The sequence below is a fragment of the Notamacropus eugenii genome, chromosome 6, assembly GCF_028372415.1.
Source record: "Notamacropus eugenii isolate mMacEug1 chromosome 6, mMacEug1.pri_v2, whole genome shotgun sequence".
In the NCBI taxonomy this organism is placed as follows: Eukaryota; Metazoa; Chordata; class Mammalia; order Diprotodontia; family Macropodidae; genus Notamacropus; species Notamacropus eugenii.
Window position 1 is genome coordinate 35691264 of NC_092877.1, and position 19586 is coordinate 35710849.

General features: G+C 45.7%; 2 long non-coding RNA genes across 2 annotated transcripts in view; both read right to left on the minus strand.

Annotated features, from left to right (window-relative positions):
- Nucleotides 1–2008, minus strand: part of LOC140510684 (uncharacterized) — a 41824-nt gene extending 39816 nt beyond the window's left edge. The window contains exon 1 of the long non-coding RNA XR_011969338.1: nt 1014–2008. This is a non-coding gene — a long non-coding RNA (uncharacterized lncRNA). The remainder of the gene's footprint in view (nt 1–1013) is intronic.
- A 1059-nt stretch (nt 2009–3067) lies between these two features.
- LOC140510685 (uncharacterized) lies at nt 3068–10859 on the minus strand. Its single transcript, XR_011969339.1, has 2 exons — nt 7980–10859; nt 3068–6230 (listed from the first exon to the last, which is right to left on the minus strand). It is a non-coding gene; the product is annotated as an uncharacterized lncRNA (long non-coding RNA).
- Between the last annotated feature and the right edge of the window lie 8727 nt (nt 10860–19586).

The window sequence follows — 19586 nt, forward strand, 5'->3', positions numbered from 1 at the left end:
AAAAGAGACTGCCAGAAGCTACATATAAATCAGCATCTCACATCATATACCAAGATAAGCTCAAAATGGGTATATAGTTTAGATATAAAGGGTGACATCGTAAGCAAATTAGTGGAGCAGGGAAGAAATTTCCTGTCATATCTACAGATAGAGAAAGAACTCATGACCAAACAAGAGAGAGAGAGGTTTACAGGAGATAGCTATAGGAGGTAGCTAAAATTAAAAGAAAAGCAGGAAACTGGGGGGGGGGGGGGGGGGGGAAGGATCTTTGCAACAAATTTTTCTTTCTTGTTTCTAAGATATATAGGGAACTGAATCAAATTTAGAAGAAAAAGATCCATTTCCCAGACTACTAATTAGTTAAAGGACACAAATAGGCAGTTTTTGGAGGAAGAAATCCAAGCTATCATATATGTAGGTCTGTGTGTATGTATGTACATATGAATGTAAAAAATTCTCTGAATTACTAATAATAAGAGAAAATGCAAATTTTAAGAAACTCTAAGATGCTACCTAACCCTCTGCAGATTGGCTAAGATGACAAAAAAGAAAAATGACAGCTAAAGAGGCTGCGAGAAAATAAATATGCTAATGCACTATTGGTAGAGCTAGGAACCAATCCAATCGTTGTGGAAAGCAAGTTGCAACTATGCTCATAAAGCTATTAAACTGTTCATACTCCTTGACTCAACAACACTGTTACTAAATCTATGACCCAAAGAGATCAAAGAAACACTTATGCATATATACAAAAACAAACATGTATAGCATCTCTTTTTGTGCTGACAAATTATCAGAAACTTTCTATTAGAGAATAACTGAAAAATTATGACATATGAGTGTGATGGAATTATACGATTAGTAGTGATGGATTAGAAAACCCGGGAAGAGTTATATGAACTGATGCAAAGTGAAATGAGCCAAAGTGGGAGAATAATTTATACAATAAAAATGATATCATAAGGATAAAGATATTTGAGAGACTTAGTAATCCAATCCACGCAATGACTCACCACAATCCCAAAGGACTCATGAAGAGACACACTATCCACCATCAGATAGAGAGCTGATGGACTCAGAATGTAAATTAAAGCATGTTTTCTTTTCTTTCTTTCTCCTTTTTTTCTTGACTTGATAAATTTAGGAAGTTGTTTTTCATGACTATATATGCTTGGAATGAAGTTTGTTTTGTTTTGAAGGTTTTTGCCTTCTCGGTGGGTGGGTGAGGCAGAGAGGGCAAGCGGATAATTTGGAACTGAAAACTGAATTATACATAAAGTAAAGAAACTGGACTAGATGGCCTCTAAGCTTCCTTCAGGATCTAAACTTCTGAATTAATGAGCCATTTTAAGAGGTCAGAGAGAGGCCAGCAACAGCATTCTTTGGAGAAAGGAAAGTGGAGCCCTGGAGGAAAGGCTCAGGTCATGGAGTGAGCGTAGGGAGAGGACATTCAGAATCCAGTCTTCCATGCCAGGCTGGATGCCTATATCTGGAGGATGTCCGATGAGCATCTCCCACTGAGTTTGCCATCCTTGCTGTTTCACCTCCAATCTTGGTTCCTTTTCACAGGCTGTTCACCATGCCTGTAATACTCTCCCATCTCACCTCCACTTCCTGGTTTCCTCAACTTCCTTAAAGTCCCACATAAAATTCCACCTTCCACAAAAAAGCCTTTAGCAAACTTCATTAATACTTTCCTCTTTGATTATCTCCAATTTCTTCTGTTCCCAACTTGTACATAGTTGTTCGTGTGTCATTTCTCCCATTAAACTGAGCTTCTTGAGAACGATGATTGTCTTTTGCCTTTCTTTGGATTCCCAATGCTTAACACAGTGCCTGACACATAATAGACACTCGACTGCCTGTCTACCTGCTCTCACTCTGGAGCATCATGGCTAGACTCAAAGCCATAAATGTATTCCCTGTGGAAAGTATGGAGCCCTGACCCTATCCAAGCACATCTCTTTCCCAAGGACATCCTGCCCATGACCAGAGATGTATCTCAGCATTTCTGGAGACCATGACAAGCAAGGACCCAGTTGCCACACCCCAAGACTCCCATGCCACATGACCTAAAAACTACCACTACCCACCCCCTGCTCCACACCCTAGAAATTACAAATGGCAATTTCATGACTCATTAATTGTGTTTCTCCTTTAACTTCTAACTTAAATTCCTTAATTCCACTTAGTAAAAAACAGAATGTTAACAGTAGAAATATCTTTCTTCCATCTAATCTCTAAAAATATTTTGAGTTTCATTTAATGGTACTATATTAGTCAAGTAGAACATACTTCAAATGCATCTGATAGTCACTTTTAAACATCAAAGTGCACTTCAGTGACTTGGACAGAGCCTCATTCCTTACTTGTAAGGAAAAATCGCAACGTGGAAAGAGAAAGAGGGGATTATTTTCTGGAAGGAACCCTGGATTAAAATATCCAGAGTTTTGGAGTCTGGATTCTAATCCCAGTTCTGTAATTTATGAGCTATATGGCTGTGGGCAAGTCCCTTTCTTCTTTGAGCCTCAGTTTCCTGCCTTGTAAAAGAGGATTTACCCTTTGACCAGCAATGCCACTAATAGGCATGCACTCCAAAGAGATCAAAGAGTAAAAACACTATATGTACAAAAATAATTGTAGCACCACTTTTGGCAATGACAAGGAATCCCCACATGGGAGGCAGCTGGTGAAAATGTATGGAGTTGAGAGATGGAGTGTCTTAAAGGAACAGCAAGTAGGCCAGTGTCACTGTGTCTTGGACTGCATAGAGGGGAGTTAAGTGCAAGAAGACTGAAGAGGGGAAGGGATACAGGTTAGGAAGGACTTTGAAGGTGAAATAAAGTGTTTTATATTGGATTTTGGAGGTGATAGGGAGCCATTGGAGTTCATTGAGTAAGCAGGTGACATGGTCAGACCAGGCAGCCCCCCACTACCTCCTGAAATAGCCCATACCACTTTTTAATTTTTTTTATTCTGTAAATTTATTTGTTTTCAGTTTCCAACAATCACTTCCATAAATTTTAAATTTTTTCCCCTCCCTCCCCAAAACAGCATGCAATCTTAATGGGTTCTACACATATTTTTATTAAGCACATTTTCACATTAGTCATGTTGCATAGAATATTTAAAACAAAAGGGAGAAACCATGAGGAAAAGAACAAAACATAACAAAAGAGATAATGGTCTGCTTCATTTTGCATTCCAACTCTGTAGTTCTTTCTCTGGATGTGGATGGCATTTTGCATCATGAGTCCTTTGGAAATGTTTTATGTCCTTGCATTGCTGTGAAGGGTTAAGTCTATTAGAAACAGTCCTTGCACACTGTGACTGTTACTAGGTATAATGTTCTCCTGGTTCTGCTCACTTCACTCAGCATCAGTTCATATAAATCTTCCCAGGTTTTTCTGAAGTCCACCTGTTCATCATTTCTTATAGCACAATAACATTCCGTTACATTCATCTACCACAACTTGTTCAGCCACTCCCCCATTGATGGACATCCCCTCGATTTCCAGTTCTTGGCCACCACAAAAAGAACTGCTATAAATATTTTTGTTCATGTGGGTCCTTTTCCCATTTTTATGATTTCTTTGGGATACAACCCTAGAAGCCATGTTTCTGGGTCAAAGGGTATCCACATTTTTATAGCCCTTTGGGCACAGGCCACACCACTTTTACGGTAGATTTCATCACTAGGAAATTTTTCCTTCCAAACCCAAGCATCTCTTTTTCAGGTCCACCCGTTGTACCCTACCCTCTTGCCAAGGGCTAATTAGACCAAGTTAATTCCTTTTCCAATACAACAACCCTTTCAAATCTTGAAGATATCAGCCACAACCTCCCCCAATGAATCTTATCTTTTGCCAACTAAACACTTGCTGTTCCTTCACCCATGAGGCTTTGCACTCTTCTTGTTCACCTCCTCTAGACATTTTCCAGCTTCTCAGTGTCCTGGAGCTGAGGCACCCAGCCTTGAACACAGAGTTTCGGGTGTGGTATGGTCAAGGCACAGTATAGAGGAACGATCACTTCTTAATTCCTGTATATTTTAAAGCAATTGCAACTGATCTTTCTGAAGTTATATCACTTTGTCAATTCATATTGAGCTTGCATTCCACTAAGCCCTCTAAATCTTTTTCACATGAACTGCTATCTAGCCCTGCTTCCCCCATCTTATATTTGTGAAATTGATTTTTTGGCCCAAAAGTAGGACTTTACACTTATCCCTACTTAATTTCATCCTAATGAATTAGTTCCAACATTTATGCTTCCAAGATCTATTTTGGATCCTGGCTCTATCAGCCAACATGTTAACTCCATGTCATCTGAAAATCTGGTAATCATACCATCTACGTCTTGTCCAAGTCATTGATAAAAGTGTTAAACACAAGAGAACAAGTTAGGTGGTAGAGCCCTGGGCATGGAGTCAAGAAGACCTGGTCTTAAATCTGGTCTCAAATGTTTTTTAGCTGTTTGACTGTGACCACTATCTGCCAGTTTCCTTGACTGTAAAATGGGAATAGTACCTACCTCCCAGAGTTAGGAAGATCAAGTGAGATAATATCTGTAAAGTTCAGTACCTGGCACATAGCAGGTGTTTAATAAATGCTTGTTTAAAAAAAAAGACCAAGCACAGGTTCCCTTGGAGACCTGCATCCAACTTGATATCAAACCATGAAACCTCTTTGGATCTGGCCATCCTTTCATCTTTTCCACAAGTATAACATGACACACTGTTAAGTGCTTTGCCAAAATCTTTGTAAGCATTCTCCTCACCTCCTAGTTCAGTAACTTTGTCAAAAAAGGAAACAAGACTGGTCTGGCATAACCGGTTCTTAATGAAACTATGCTGACTCTATGATCACTTCCCTTTTTCTAGACTTTCGCTAGCCATTCCTTTAATGACACTTTAATGATTGTAGAATATTGCCAGGAATAGAAATCAAGTTCACTGGCCTGTAATTAACAAAGATCTTTCTCTTTCCTTTGTTTGGAATTTAGGACATTTGCCCTTCTTCAGTTCTGTAGCATTTCTTCTATTTTTTAGGATCTTTCAAAGACCACTGGCAGGAACTCAGCCATTGCACCCCCCCAGCAGTTCTTTCAGTATCCTGGTACAAAGCTGAACTGAACCCATCATAACCTCACCCCTTCTAATCTTCTTATATCTTTCATCACCCATGTACCCTTTGATCTAGTGACACATGTCTCCTGGCTGTTCCTCAAACAAGACACTCCATCTCCTGACTGGGGTCATTTTCACTGACTGTCCCCTGTGCCAGGCACTCTCCCCTCCTCAGCTCTGACTCCTAGTTTCTCTGGTCTCCTTCCAGGCATAGCTAAGAAATCACACCTTCTGCTTTGCCTTGTAACCTTAGAGTCCTTCTTCTGAAACTTATCCTGTATATATCATTTTTGTACATAGTTGTTTATGTTATTTCTTCCCCATTAGACTGTGAGCTCCTTGAGAGCAGAGATTTTACTTTGAGGAGGGAATGATTGTGATGTGCCCCGCCCCCCAATCACACAGAAACACCATCTCTGGTTATAGGTTCACTGCCAAGCTTCCCAGGATAGTTCTACCCCACCCCATTCACTTTCCCATCATGCCTTTTCTGATTCCCAGCAGGCTGAATCTGGCATTGGGGTATGACCTATGCGATGCCCTCCCCCTCTCTACGTGGCCTATCACTTCCTTCTGTGTGCCCTCTCCCACTCTGGCAAGCACAAGGTGCCTTGATCCCCTCCCTTTAATACCAGCCTAAGGAGTTTGAATTCTGTTTAGGCAGTAATAAGAACGCTGCACCTGTGAGCTCTGAATGCCAGAGGTGTGGAAGGCAGTAATGACAGACGTTTTATTGTGAAACTTTACAAGCCCAATTCCCAATATCCCTCAGAAGGAGTCAGCTGCTCTTCCACTGGGAGAGAAGGGGAGGCCAGGGTTGCCTGAAGGCAAGGCTGACACTTACTCCCTTCAAAGAGAGTATGGCAAGCTCCAGTGCTTGGCTGAGTCCTCAAGAGTTCTTCATCATCCTCCCCCACCCCTCCAAAAAGATAGCTTTTGCAGAGATGGAAACCCACCTCTGCAGAACATCGCATATAGCATCCTTCCCTCCCTCATTATATCGATTGGTTTTGCTATGGGCGGGGAGGGGGTTCTCTTCTTCCTCTAAAAAAATTCTTTATTATAAGAGATGTCTCTTTAGGAGGGGAGGAATACAGAAGACCTGTTGAAGATACAAAAAAAATCAATAAAAGTCTATTTGTTTAAAGTAATCATAATAGCTCTGGTTACGACTGATACAAAGTAAAGTAGGCAGATACTAGAAAACAAAATACTCGATGACTGTAACAACGTATATGGAAAGAACGAAAAAATGACGTCAGGGCAGAGGGGAATTAGAATCATCCAGCCTTACGCTGAAGAGGGGAGGTGGGAGGGCTCTGGGTGCGGGACACCACACATATGGTTAGCTTCAGATGATGTGTTCCTTAAGTTTCGTGGATGACTTTTTTTCCTATGACTTATTTTTCTTACAGAGGAAGGAAGTATTGATAATCATTACCATGAAGGGGATGAAAAAACATGACAGATAAGCCATGGAGTACAACAGAAAAAGCTTTGGGTCCTGAAGTCCAGGATCTTGGGTTCGAATGCTTACTACCATCATTTAACCTCAGGTTTGAATTTAACCTCCCTGGGCCTCAGTTTCCTTATTTAAAAATTGAGGGGGTTGAACAAGATTTTTTTTTTGAGGCCCCTTCTAGCTTTATACCTATGATCAAGTTAAAATTTGAAAAGAAATCGAATATTCAGTCAGAATAAATGGTTTGAAGACCCAGCTCTGACTGTCCCCCAGTGTGTGACTGGAAGAAAGTCACCTGGGTTCTCAGATATCTGGTGACCTCATCTGGAGAAGGATGGCTCACTTTTCTAGTCAGCAGCTACTTTGAACTTAGGAGGAGCGATGATCCAGGGCTGAGATGTTAAGGTCAGGTGTCAATAGAAAATAGCTTTGACGAGGACCCCATGGAATGTCTGATGTTGAGCAGGGCTACGTTGGATGGGCCTCAGCCTGCCTGGATGAGTCAGCTGCGAAATGTGGCCCCAAGGGGGTGGCTAAACTAACCCGGGAAGCGAGTTATTTCATACTGCCCGTTTCCAAATTGCCCAGCAGGAAGGCAGGTGGCTGCCGTGGCTGTAGTTCCCAACAGAAGCCAAAGAGAGTGGACCTGGGCCAAGGCAGGCAATAAGCTTGAGCCATCAGAGACCACCAGGGGAGGAAGGAAATGCTCAGTCTTGTCCTAGAGTGAAGAAGTGGGTGGAATCAGCAGGAGAACTGGGGCCCTGCGGTTTGCTGCCTGCTGAGGAGTCCGTGGGCTAAGAAGTGTGGACAGACAAGCAGGGAAACACAGAGGAGGCTACTCACATAGGTGCGGGTCTGAGCTGTGTGGCCAGAGGCAAGTCAGCCCCCTCTGGACCTTGGTAAAATGAGGACATTAGAGTGGCTGACCTTGGAATACCTTCCAGGTGTGATGTCCTCCTATATTAGATCTTCCAAGGTCCCTTCCAGGGCAGACTTCCTATGTCCTGAAGGAGTCTTCCTGCTCCGGTGTTCTATGTTCTCAAGTCCCTTTTAAACTCTGACATTCCGTGTTCTAAGATCCCTCCCCACTCTAGCATTTTACAAGCCTTCCTGAAAGCAGACACATGTGGCATATTTGGGGACCTAAGTTTTCCTCACACTATGGAATCTATTAGCTGTGACTTAGTGTGCTGATCTGTAGAGCCAGGACCAGGTCATGATTGGGGTGGAGCAGCTGGACCTTCGCCGCAAGGTGCTGAGACATAGAAGATGCTAACAGGATTTGTGCTCCTTCAGCAAACAGAAATAACTGAGTTCAGTACCTAGTGCAAGAAAAATGAGTTAAATAGGAAGAGGCCAGATAGCATGGCTCCTTCCCCAGCCACTTACCCTCTCTAGCTGAGGTCTTGCTTCCTCTCCAAGAGCCAATCCATATTGTCCACAGACACTTCCACCTCCATGGTGTGGCCCAGCAACTCTCTTCCCATGATGCTTTTTGTCCAAGATCTCCAAGGTTCTCTCCCCCCACCAAAAAAATAAAACAGACTTGTTCTTTAAAAATGTATTTGCAAATGCTTACTTGCCATGGTACATCTTGTGGCATTTAACCTGGACATCAGAACTGCCTTTCTGAGGAAGGTGGGAAGGGAAGCATATGGGGGTCAAAGATAAAGCCAGGATACCCCATTCATAGAGGTGGACACACCCACCACTCTACATTCTACAAACGTGCCCCATGTCTTCGTGCCTCCCCATATCTGTATACTCTCTTTTCTATGCCTCCAAAACCATCTTCCTCTTTTCCATACCTCTTCACTTGTTGACATCCTTCCCACCCTTCGAGACCCAACTCCAATTCCTGTTCCATGAAGCCTTCTATCATCTCCTGAGTCAAGAGTGATGTCTCCCTCCTCTGATCTCATTTCACTTGGTGATCCTCATCATATTCTAATTTGTATGATGTTTATTTATGCCTTGTCTCTTCCTGTCTCTTTACTTCCTCTCCTGGACTAGAAGCTCTTATGAGGGAAGTGTCTTATTTATTTGGAACATTGCATATTGATGGATGAATGAATGTATGAATGAATGAATGAATGAGAGACACTGGGAGCCAAGATCATTAACTTTGGAGGGGAAACATTATCGCCTCGTCCCCTTGACAGGAGGCAGTAGAAAGTTAATTTGAGGTCCAAGGGAAGAACAAAGAGACTGGGTAGAGGACCTTTAAGCCTATCTGTTCTGAGAGCTCAGATAGAGCATCTGGTCTTGTTATAATAAAGGCCTCCTCCTCCCGGGAGTCAGTCACCCCTGGCAATAACCAAACTCCCTGGAATTAGGCCCTGAAGCCTAGCCTGGATGTCAGGCTTTACTGATGTGTGTGTTCGTCCTTCGTTGCTGAAGAAGACCATGCCATCAGATGACAGGACTTGCACTTGACTTTGTGTTGAGTGAGGGAGGGCTATGCAGGTCACCAGCCTCACTTCTCCTCCAGAGCCATCTGAATCCAGTGACCAGATATTCATCAGGATGACTGGAGATGACCCAGGATGAGGCAACTGAGGTTAAGTGACTTGTCCAAGGTCACACAGCTAGTGAGTATCAAGTGTCTGAGGTGAGATTTGAACTCAGGTCCTCCTGACTCCTGCACTGGTGCTCTATCCACTGCACCACCTAGCTGCCCTTGGCTTTACTGATAGAAACATGATGAAAATCATAGCCTATTGAGTTTTTTCCAACCTCAACAATTTAGGGGTATTATTCCCCCCGCATTGAGGGGAGGTGGAGGCAAAGACAATGCCAAGATGGATTCCACTTGGCATGAACAGGCTGGAATGACTTACCTGGCTCTTCACCCCTACAGATAGAGCCTGGGACCAACCCCGGGCCTGGGAGCATACGCAGCCCTAGCTCAGCATTGTCAGTCTTGTTGCTGGTCCCCCTCCCATCCTGGTATCTCTGACGCCCTCAGTAACTGCTGCCATGTTTCTCCTTTTGCCCAAGGGTCTGCCTGACCCCCCAATTCCCCATGAGAATGAAACTCCAGCCTCTAAGCCCCAGCATCCACATGGCAGAATTCCTGATATGTCCTGATGGAGTTACCTGAAAGTGACTTCTTACCTACCTGGACCTCTGCCAATAATCTGCCCCACCCCTTCTCAGACAGACACCCTAGAGCTGTGGGGAGGAGATAATGAAGTGGAAAAAAATCACTGGACTTGGTAGAATCTTAGCTCTGATACTAACTGGGTACATTGGGCCAATCAGCCTCTCTAAGCCTCAGTTTCCTGCTCTGTATAATGCAGATAATGGCATTGATATCCCCTTACTCAAGGAATGGTTCTGGAAAATAGCACTTTATTAAGCTTAAAAAGCAAAAGAAATGTGGACTCTTACTGGACCCAGCTGAGCCTTGGCAAATGATAAATCATACCTCTCTCCCTTCCTTCTTCCAATAGAAGAATAAAACATAAAATATCAGAGTGAAGCAAACTAATTTACTTAAAAAGGATCTAAGATAACAGCAAAGAATTTGAACAAACAAGTCCTCTAGCCACCTGTCTCCCAAGCTCGCTGAGCCTCGAGGGACTAAAGTGAGCCTGTTTCTCAACACCTCTTCACAAAAGAACAAGGACGCTGGTGGCTTCACACACAACATGAATTTTAAAGATTAGAGTTTAAGGCAATCTCTTGATTGAGGACATTTCTGTACCACCTTGCCACAGCGCTGGAAGACTCCTCAGTACAGTAATCAAGATGCTGGCTGAAACCAAGGGCCATCCTGAGAACACTCCTCCTCACCATAGAAACGGGGCAAACAGGATGTCATGGTCAGTTACCAAGCACTGTTTATTCCCTTTCCCTCTCCAGGTGACTTGGGTTTCTAGAACCCAACATCTTCATAAAATTTCCCTCCTCCCTCCATTCAAACTGGGAGTGCTAGAAGCTGCTGAGCTCACGTTCAGGCTTCCAAAAGATATCGTTCATCGTTCCTGGATGCCTTGAAACACATGTGCCTACCAGTCTATCCCTCAAGTAGCTAATGCACCACTGGGTGTTCAGTGAGGACTAGCGCCTCTGGTATGAGGATTCGTTGAGTTCTTTTCAGGGCTGCTCAGTCACCTTTGGTGTTCACCTTTTACCCAACTCTCATCTATGCCTCCAAGAAGTTGTAGCCTGTGTAGCAGCCACACACCAGTAAAACTCTTAGCAGCCCAAACTCTTCACCCTTCCCTTTTTCCTCTCCTTTCCTTCAACACTTCTCTCCTTGTCCCTCCCTTCTCCTCCTCCTCTCTCTTCCCCTCTCCCCTCTTCCCTTCCTCTCCCTTCCCCTCTCCTTTCCCTTCCCCTCTATCCCTCCCCGCTCCCCTCCTCTCCTCCTTTCCCCTATTCCCCTCCTCTCCTTTTTTCTCTCCTTTCCTCTCCTCCCCTCTTCCCCTCTTCTCCCTCCCCTCTCCCCATTTCCCCTCCTCTCCCTTCCACTTTCCTTTCCTTCTCTTCTCCCCTCCTCTCACTTCTCCTCTCCTTTCCTCCTCTCTCCTATGCCCCTCCTCTCCCCTCCCTTCTCTTCCTCCTCTTCCATCCCCATCCTCCATCCTTTCTCCTTCCTCCCTTCCCCCACCTAATACAATATTGTGGTAGAGATAGCCAAGAAGACCACAGGGCTGTGCAGGACATGTTCCCCAAAATGGCCCCCCATACCTGATAGGTGAGCTGATAGACACCAGTAAAGACGTATTAATTTCTGGAAAATACAAACAAACTGATTAGTTTGAAGTATCTAGAAATGAAAGATATTGTAGTAAGCATAAGTAGAAACCTAAAGGACTTAAACCAGAAATCTTCAGCACTTCAGCCTTCTCTGGATCAGACCATGAATTCAGGAGCAAGGAGCAGCTCTTGAGCAGGCAATCTACAAGGTGGGTGAGTGTGCAGAGAAACTAGAAGCAAAGTACAAGAAGAGAGGCAATGAAAAACTTGTTTAGCACAACACTTTAGCTACAAGCATGATCCATAAGAGCTGAAATGTGCCTGGTGGAACCTATCAAACCTCCATGCTGCAGCTCCATAAAGGGGAGCAGTGCTGCTGATCCAAGGAGAATTCCAGCCCCCACCTTGAGCTGGATGTGTTACATTGGCCACCCCTTGATGTTTTCCTAAAACATCCCCTGGAACCCTATCCTATCATGTGCTTCATTGTGTACACTGGACCAAGTTCAGAAATCAAGATCAATCTAGAGCAGGCACAGATGAGCAGCTCTGGCCTCCCTGTCTCCTCACTCTCCCCTAGGACTCCCCCACCCACCCCCTTCATCATCTATTCTTGAACTTAATGATAAATTCTGATTTATGACCCTTAACAGATGGACTAAACCAGATCGAGGATAACCAGGTTGCCTCAAACTCGTTGGTGAATTAGGAGGATGTCTACCCCAAGCATGTGAGCACTTCCCCTGGCAGAATGGGTAGCCAAGAACAAGCTGTTCCAATAGCCATGAAGGAGGCTGCTTAGATTTAGGCTAACAAAGACACCAAGGTCATCCACTGAATCTTGGGCCGTGGCCAGTCATCTTGACTTTTGGCTTGCCACTGGATTTGGATGATTCTAGAAGAGAGAGTGAGGCTTATGACTTTGCCCAGCTCTGCCTCACTTAAATCCAATTCACTGGCAAGTTAAGACATCACCCCATGATGTCATTGGTCCTCTTTGCAAATGAAGGACAAACACTGTTCCTGGTGTGCATATGGCAGTTTGCAGTTTCCAAGGTGCTTTTACAAATATTATTTTCTTTAGTCTCTAGCTTCATTCCAATGTTCCAACACTCCACCTGCACCCTACCTGACAGTTCTGGCTCACCCAGGTCTGGCTCATGCCATGGCCAGTTGGTCCTGGAACCTCCCTCAGGTGTTCATCCCCATGTCCCAGAGCAGCTTTCAGATGAGAGTCACCAAAGAGCATTAGTCAGAAAGGCTTCTTCAAAAGGCCAGGTCTGACACTGGGATTTCTAGTGTAATGTCTGGCAATTTTACTGAACAGAAGAGGACAAAGACAGAAACAAAGGTGAGACTGGCATATAGGAAATCCACTGAGGAAGCAGCTGCAAGTGAGGCTGATCTTAGCCAGGGCAAAGATTGGTATCAGTGCCTTCTTTCCCAACTGTTCATTTACATTTGCCCACAAAGAAAGCTTTGAAATTAGTAAGTGGGAAACCCTGAAGTCCAAAACTACTTTGTGATTATCCCTGGTTATGACTTAGCCAAAAGAAACAATGATTTGGTAATACGCTGATTTCTCACTGAGAGGACTGAGCCCAGCACCAAGATGGGCTGGTCAAAGGAAAAGATCTTGGAGCATCGTGAAAGACAGGCAACAGTTCTCTGAACTGTACCCTGAAAGAGTTATTTACTGATCCCTCTTTTGATCCTACTGGGAGGTAGGTGCTAATTATCCCCATTTTACAGCTGAGGACACTGAGGAAAAAGAGGTTAAGATTTACTCAGGCTCATATCGCTGGGAAGTACCGAAGGCTGGATTTGAACTCAGGTCTTCCCAACCCCAGACCCAGCACTGTATCCACTGCAGCCACCAGCTGGCTCTGAGAAGGGTGTGCCTCAGGAGGAATTATTCGAAAGACAGGATTCACTCTGATAGGACACATTAATCTACCTTTTGTGACCTTTGTTATGATCATGGACAAGCTGGAAGAAGGTAGTTGTTGGGATTTTTTTCTCCTTTTTTATCCCATTTTTAAAAAATCTTCTCAGTTGCCCTAAGCAGTAGTTCCAGAGAGGAGCACAGGCTCATGGAGGCCATCCAAACTAACTCCTTCATTTTACAGATGAGGAAACTGAGTCTTGGAAGGGTAAAGTGCTTAACACAGTGCCCAGAACATAGTAGGTACTTAATAAATGTTTATGATTGAGTGATTGAAGTGACTGCTGAGAGAAGTTATAGAGTGATAGAGAAGATTGGAAGTAAAGTCCTCAGTTTTCAAATCCAGCACCCACTCCAAAGCATCTCATGCTGCCTGCTCTTAACCAAGTCATGGACAGTTTATAAACTCAGATTTTCATGATGCAAATCTAGAGATAAAGATAGCTCCTCTCCACCAGATCACACTCACACACACACACACACACACACACACACACACAAGACTCATTAATGGTCCAGTATCACACTGGTCTTGCCATCAAAACAGAAATAAATTACTTGGGCTTGTCTGTAGTTGGACTCTACTAATGGACTGTAGTCCTTGAGGGCAGGGACTAGTTGAGTTTGCAGCCTCAGCCCCTGGCCCAGTACCTGGCATCTGCAGGGACTTACCATATGTAATTGGGGAGGCAAAGGGATACAATGGGAAGGATGCTGGTTTGGGAGTCAGAGGCCCTGGATGTGAAGCCTATCTCTACTGTCGGTGAAGTCTGACAAGTCACTTCAAAAGCCCTGGGTGTCCATTTCCTCACTTGTAAAATGAGGAGGTTGGGCCAGAGGACCTCTAAGGTCCTTGCCAGCTCTAAATCTAAACCTGTGTGAATTGAATGAGGTCTCTCCCGGGGTCCTAGGGTAGCAGAAATTGGAATTATTTTTTTTTTTCTGCAGATGGAAAAGACAATTTCCATTCTTGCATGTAAGTGAAGGGTTGTCAGGGAAAGGCCGGAGCGTTCTGGTTTCATGCTGCTGAAGGTGATCTTTGTAAGTGCTGCAGAAGTGCTTCTTGGGTAGGTGTAGGCTGGGCTCCCTTCCAGCTCAGAAAGCCTGGGATTCTGAGGATTTAAGTACAGAGGCACCTGAGTGTGGCCATGGGACTCAGGTCACCTCCCTCCCAGCTCCATAAAGGCCGAGGAATTTCCCAGGGGGCTCAAAGTCTAAGTGTCCAGTTCAAGATGTGCCTGTTGGACGCTCCCCACCCTCTGGCCCAGACTCCCTCCCACAGCTAGAACCTGAAGCCAAGGGGCCAGCTCAAGAGCTATTTATAGCCCTGATAAAAACCCAGCAAAAAAGTTAGGGGTGGAGGAAAGCAAAGTTTAGAGCTCATAGGGACCTCCCAGTATATATAATCTAACCCCTGAACTCCCACTTGGAGTCTTCTTTCACCCTGGCCTCACCCTGCACCTGCACTGAGACCCCTTTGTTGTGCCCCACCCACAGCAGAGGCCTTACCTGCCCCATCCAAAGCTACAGCTCTTCCTAGGCACCCATGAAGTAAGCTGAGGCAAAGAGGAGAAACTCAGAGCTGAAAGGGACCTGAGAGGCACTTGGTCCAAACAGGACCCTCCTTAACACCATCCAGCCCCCAGCTGAAATCTGTTAGCGAGGGGATCCCACCCACCCTGGCAGCCTGTTTCCCTGTGGGACCCTTCTAAAGGCTTAAAAGTCTTTCCTTATATTGATGCTAAACTTGTCTCCCTCCAGCTTCTAGCTATGGGTCCTTGTTTTGTCTCCTGAGGCCAAGCAAAGAAAGTCTTTCCTCCTATAGCCCTTGACATTCTGGAAGACACCCAGCATACCCGTCTTCTCTCCATGCCAAGCATGCTTGTTTTCGCGGCTCTCCATTCTCCTTATCACATGGCTTGCCCTCCCCAGACATTCTCCATTCCATCGATGCTTCTTTCTTAGCTGTGTCACCCTGAACAGAACAGTCCTCCAGATGTGGTCGCAACTGGGCAAAGTATGGCAGGACTATTGCCTCGCTGGTTCTGGATGCTATTACTACTTTAATATAGCCTAAGAAAGCATTACATTGTGTAAAGACGAGGGGTCCATAACCATCTCATACCTTGGACTTACAGAATGTTCCACCCACGAATACTTCAAAGCCCCCATTATATATACCAAACATCTCTCCTGGGGCTGCCTTCACTCCCATGTGAACCAGCGGGGCCCATTACCCCATTCTTCCTGCCATAGTCCCATGCCACCCAGCAGAAAATCCTGGACACCAAGTTTCTGTAACCTTTCAAGAGTGTGCTGGTAAGTGTTTAACAACTGACTTTCCAGGGGAAAGGGTAAATGTACACAGGAATTCAGTTTAATCTGCATTTTTAAAAAATATTTTCTTCATCCTTAAGCCTAAACAATCAACAAAACAGTAAATCAGACCCTGATTGGTAGGGCTTGCCAATTTCCAAGATGTAAAGGCTCACACAGAAAACTGAACAACTGCCTCTCCACTCTGCCTCCCAAGCTGGCTCCATTGCACCTCTGCCTTGAGCCCTTGGCATTATTCTGGACAAGGCCAAGGTCAGGCTGGACCTCAGTGGCCTGCAGTCCTCTTTCCCCTTGACAGACTGAGAAGGAAGGACCTCCCCCAGGAGCCCACAGAGCCTACACCAGGAAACAGTTGACTTCATGAGCAAAGACCTGTCCCAGGCAGCGGAGTCAAAGCAAGAAAGGGAAATGAGTCCCATGGACCCCACCTGAAAGGAAAGGAAAGGAAAGAGAGGAGATTCCGAGAAAACTTTGTTCAGTTATCAAAACTGGACCCTGCACTCTCTGCAGGGGTCACCGTGGGATGGTTGGTTTCTAGAGAGGGAACAAAGACCCAGCTTGGCTTCCTGGCTCTCCAGCTGCGAGGGAGTGTTCAAGTCATCAGAATACAATTTGTCCGAGAAGGAATGTTCCAAGTCCTAATCAATTTAGATGAAAACTTCCTGGCCCTTGTTCAAGCCAGCCCGTTCCTGCGGCCCCCAGAGCCCAGGCTCCTGCCTCAGCAGGCGCCCAGCCCACAGTCCGAGCCTCCCAAGGAGTCAGACTGCCAGGACACAGTGACATACTTAGGAGACAGGACCTTCCCCCCCTCCTCTTCCTCTCCTCTTTCTTCTCCTTCTTCACTGTCTTGTCTTTAAGGCAGAAGAAGGTAGAGCCTGGACAGGTTATGAGGGCTATTGGGAGGACCCTTTAAGGACAATCCTGGGACTTCCAGACTGGGCACAAGCCCCACCTTGACCTGCCACTGCCCAAAGCTATTTTTGAAGTCTTCAAGCGTATGAGCCAGAGAGATAAGGAGATGACCAGTCCGTGTGCCCAGAATACCCCAATTTAGGGCCTGTATTTTTCCACTCTCAGCTGGGCTTAGAAGAAAAGAGCCTGTTTCTCATCCACCCTATGCCCAAGGGGAAGGATAGGTCCTTTTGGACCTGGGTGGGGCTCCTGAGAGAGGAACTGAGCTTCAGGTAGAGAATTTCTGGGTCCAGACAGTGGTGGCAGGAAGGTAGCAAGCCTGGTTTCTCCCTCTCCCTCAGCATCCCCTCCAGCCCCCTGGGCTCCCTGGCCTTTGTCTCCCAGCTCTGCATTCTTGGGTGCTCCCCTTCTTCCCCTTCCTACTGGGTTTCCACCCCTTGGACCACTCATCCTGTGACTTGCATAAAAGCTGCTGTTTCTTCCCCCACCTGAATCTGGGAGCCTGTCTCATTGGGATGGGGGCTTGTGAGACCCTGGCCCCAGGCAGAAATGACAGCTCCATCTTTTATCTTTCGGAGGTTGAGATCCCCAAAATTATAGCCTGTAGGAACTGGAAGTCCTCTTAGACAACAATAAGCCCAACTCCCACCTTAAAAGTGACCCTGAAAGATCACACAGAAATCACTCAGGAGACCAGAACAGGGGACTCCATGGAGGGGGCGGCTTGTCATGCTGGACAGGGAGTCATGGTGATCTCAGTTGGAAGTCTGCCTCAGATGTGTCCTAGCTAGGTGATTACGGGCAAGTCTGCGAGCCTTTTTTTATCCATCTGCAAAAGGGGCGGAATAACAGTACCTACCACACAGATGTGTTGTGAAAATTAAATGGAAAAACGCCTCTGAGGTGCTTACAAAGTGTTACATAAATGCTACCTAGTGTTCTTCTTCCAGTGCTACATAAATGTTATCTAACGATAGATATTAGCAGTATTCTCAAGGTCTCCCACCTCCCAGGCCAAAGCTTTTCCCACTGCCCCATCTAGCTCCCTCACTCCCCTAGCCAGCCTCCTTCAAACTGCATCTGCAATTCATGCTTTTATTGTTTTATTTTTCCCTTCTAAAAACTTGCCTAGCAATTAAATATACCTCTGGTTTTCAGGGTCACTCCAGGACAGCCCCCCTGCCCCCTCCCAGAATCCTCCCTGTTCTGCTTGTCCTTAGCCTGCCTGACAGAGTCCTCAGAACGTTTCAGGCAGACAGCTATAAACAGCTGATTAAAAAGAACTGCCCCTTCTTGGGAAAAACAAACTCTAACCCATCTCCCTCCCCAGGGGCCTCCCCGGAGGAAGCCAGGTCCAGGCCTGCCAGGAGGCAGCGGCAAGGAGCCATGGCCCAGCTAGTCGAAGGTGGCCAACCTGCGGTCAGCTGAATGTCCTTTCTTCCTTCTCTGTGGGGTGGGGGTGGGGTGTCTTCAAATGCGCCTCTCCCTTCTTCCCAGGGATGGCCTTGTTAAGGACACAAGGGTCGCAAGGACAACAGATTATAGAGTTAGCAGGGACTTTAGAAGCTATACAGTTCGATTCCCTCATTTTACAGACAAGGAAACTGAGGCATGGGAAGTTAGATGACTTGCTCAAGATGACACAGAAATTAAGAGGCAGAGACAGAATTTTAACGTGGATCATCTAACTCTAAACCCTTTTTTCCACTCCAGCCTCTCCAGAAAGACAGGGAGGTAATCACAGTAACTAACATTTAGACAGCAATTTAAGGTTTGCAAAGTGCAACCCTATTTAAATACCATCTCTGGCACTTACAAGCTGTGTGTCTCTAGGAAAGTCACTTAACCTCTCTCAGGCTCAGTTTATCCAAGATAATAATAGCATCTGCCTCAGAGGGTTGCTGTGATCATATATGGAGAGGACTTTGTGGTACAGTGGATGGAACATTGGCCCTGGGATCAGGAAGACTTGTCCTGAGATTAAATCTGACCTCAGACACTTGCTAGCTGTGTGTGTGACCCTGGGCTAATCACTTAATTCTGTCTGCCTCCGTTTCCTCATCTGTAAAATGAGCTGGAGAAGGAAATGGCAGACCATGCCAGTCTCTCTGCCAAGAAAACCCCAGCTGGGGTCATAAAGTCATACACGACTGAAATGACCAAACAACTTAATATTAACTATTATTGTCAATATTAAAAAGGTTGTTGCGGGGCCGAGCTGAGGAAAATGACATGGGTCTCGTGTCGCTATGCCAAACGGCCAGAGAGCCTATGAAAAGTGAGTCAGATGCTGTGGGTAGGACATTCTGTTCATTCCGTCGGAATAAACACACGTGTCTGTGTGTGAAATCCGCCCGCCCATCCGGCGCTAACTCTGAACCTCATTAGCACACTATCTGCTCCAAAACCCACCAGCCGAGTGAAGACAGGCTGGGGGAGGAGGTGGTTAAAGGGGGAGCCTGCCTCGGGCTTGGCCTTTCTCTGGCCTCAGCATCCCAGCATGTCCCGAAGCACGTCCCACTGAGGAGCAGGCCTGTCAGGCCTCCTCGCATGATGCATCCAGGCGCCAGCTTCTACCACCCATCTGCTTAAAAGCTAACATTCTCCAGACTTGTCCCTATCAGCAGCCGGCCCCTGGAGTGAAGAGTGAGGGAAGAGCCACATAAACACAGGCCAGATTGCCAGGACCAGACCTCGAAAAGCCCGACAAAGAGGTGTTTTGAGAGCCCTCTGGTTCTCAGAACCTGACCTTGTTTGACAAGCAGAGCCTATCAGCAGGCTTCATCCTCCAGAGACCCTCCCAGAGAGCATCCTGAGCAGGGAGACAGGATTCCTGGCTTCTGGTCCTGGCTCTGTGCTGTCAGACCCTGGGAAGAGCCAGGGTCTAGTAGACAAGTGCCCTGGATTTAGAAGCTGAACCCTTGCTGTATGTATGACCTTGGGCATGTAAGCAACACCTCCCAGGGCCTCTTCTCATCATTTTTATGAACTAGATGCTCTCCTTGCTCTAAATCTTTTAATCTCATGACACCAACCTATTCCAGAGAACATTTATCAAACAATAATTCTATGCAAGTTACTGTGCAGATACAGGA